General features: G+C 41.2%; 1 long non-coding RNA gene across 1 annotated transcript; it reads right to left on the reverse strand.

Annotated features, from left to right (window-relative positions):
* Positions 1 to 510: 510 nt before the first annotated feature.
* On the reverse strand, positions 511 to 1605 carry LOC103646560 (uncharacterized). The gene is made up of 2 exons (XR_562270.2): positions 1173 to 1605; positions 511 to 907 (listed from the first exon to the last, which is right to left on the reverse strand). It is a non-coding gene; the product is annotated as an uncharacterized lncRNA (long non-coding RNA).
* Between the last annotated feature and the right edge of the window lie 406 nt (positions 1606 to 2011).

Here is a 2011-nt window from a genome sequence, read left to right on the forward strand (position 1 = left end):
TTTTGTTGCATGAGGTCAGTAGTAGCATCATAGCATTAAGTTACGAAGAGTACAAATGTGTAACCATTTTTATCAAGTAAAAGTGCTACAACTATATGTGGACTTGTATCTAAGCATGCAAAATTGTTAACAACAATTTACCAACACACACTGTGATTGGGGTGGCCTAGTTAGATATAAAATATGTTAAGTTATAGGTTGGTAGGACACATGACTAATACTTTGACTATGGATATTACTTCATATCTAACAAACAAGATTACTAATATACAAGACCACCAGTGTATAGTACCAAAATTACTACTAGTTGTAAAGGTTTGTCAATGGACAATTACCCATCACATAGTACAAATACAAATAGGGATCTTCCTCCATACTAAAGATAAGAAAAAAAATAATTTGGAACCTCAATTACTTGAAGTCAATGGATACTAACCAACTTAAGTTTTCAACTGCAAAAGTAGGTTGTTAGTTGAATGGTCTCGTTAGTGTTTTTCTAGAACGCGCAGGGAGAGCTACACATCTTTATATTAGAGAGCGAAAAAATAGGGCTTACAACCAAGACAACATCAGAAAATAATCAAAAGCCAAGCAAGAAAACAGAAACAAAAAAAGGTTACAAAGGATCAAAAGGAATGGATCCGATAATCCTCATGGAACTAGGGAAACCAAGCTAACCCAAACTCCTGGCGCCCGCCATGAGCCAACAGGAGAACTCATCACTGAAATACTGCTGCAATCTCTGAATGGATGGACTAATCCCATCAAGGAACATTCTGTTTCTATGCATCTAGAGGCACCAATCCCCCAAAATGATGACATAGTTAACCCATTTTCTCTTATCCTTCATTGTACTCTTGTTGGCCTTCCTCCACCAGTCCTCAAACGTCTGGTTGGTGTTGTAATCCTGAATAAGCACAAATTTGGCTTATATTTTGGTATGTAAACAGTATAATGAAAATTACTAGCATGTAAATAATCTTGTTAAATACATCTGCTTGTTTGCTACGACATATGATGATGTAGGGACAAATAAGCAAAAAAATTTGCATTCAGCATCCCTAAACCTTCAATCGTCAAAACCTACTAGAGGACCCTAATCGAATATCTGGTATTTGTCAACAATAACTTAAGAAACAATGAGAAATGACAACCAAGTAAGCTATTCTTACCTCAAGAGTTACAGATTGAAGGGAGACGAACAGGGTACGAGAGATCCCGGTGCGGATGGACATATCCCCTTCCTACACTGCTTGGGAGACGAAGCGTCTGTGGATAGGGATAAGTGACAGTGGCGGTGATGTAGTCGCTCCCTTCGTCGATGGATCTGAGCAACTCGGTCGAGCAACCAGGATGGGGGAGATTAATCTAGGTCTATGGACTGGATCTCGGTTGCCATCAGTCGTCAGCCGATGAGGAGAAAGGTTGTGTGACGTCGAGTAGGTCACCACCACCACCATCCCTTTGAAGGCCGAAGCAGTGGTCTTAGAGGCTTCCGGAGAATGCCAGGAGCGTAAGCGTGGAAGGGTAGGCAACAAGCAGCTTGGTATAGAGTCCCCCTTCATCTAGAGGGAGAGAGAAACAAAATGGAGTGGAGAGGAGGATAAAGTGGGCAACGTTGAATGGTTTAGGGGTGGTATTGTAGCCGCTATAGGATGCACAATGATAGGGGAGGGGAAGTAGCAACCATTGAAGAAAGTCTTAGTCCTAGTTCGTCCTCTAACCGAAGTCCAAGCACCATATATACCTCCTATAAAGGCCATCTCCAACCATGTCCTCAATAGCTTCCCCATCGAGTATTCAGTGTATAGCTGCCAACTCAATGCGTCCAACCGTCCACCATCTCTCTCCCCCTCTTCTAGGTAACACAGAAAAATCCCCCCTCTAAGGTCTTGTTTGGATAAAGAGGGATTGAAGTGGATTGAAGTGTATTTTAGGGATTGAAAGAGAAATTAGTTCATATTACACTTCAATACACTTTATACCACCTCAATCCACCCCAATCCAAGAT

The sequence above is a fragment of the Zea mays genome, chromosome 2 (assembly GCF_902167145.1).
Source record: "Zea mays cultivar B73 chromosome 2, Zm-B73-REFERENCE-NAM-5.0, whole genome shotgun sequence".
NCBI lineage: Eukaryota > Viridiplantae > Streptophyta > Magnoliopsida > Poales > Poaceae > Zea > Zea mays.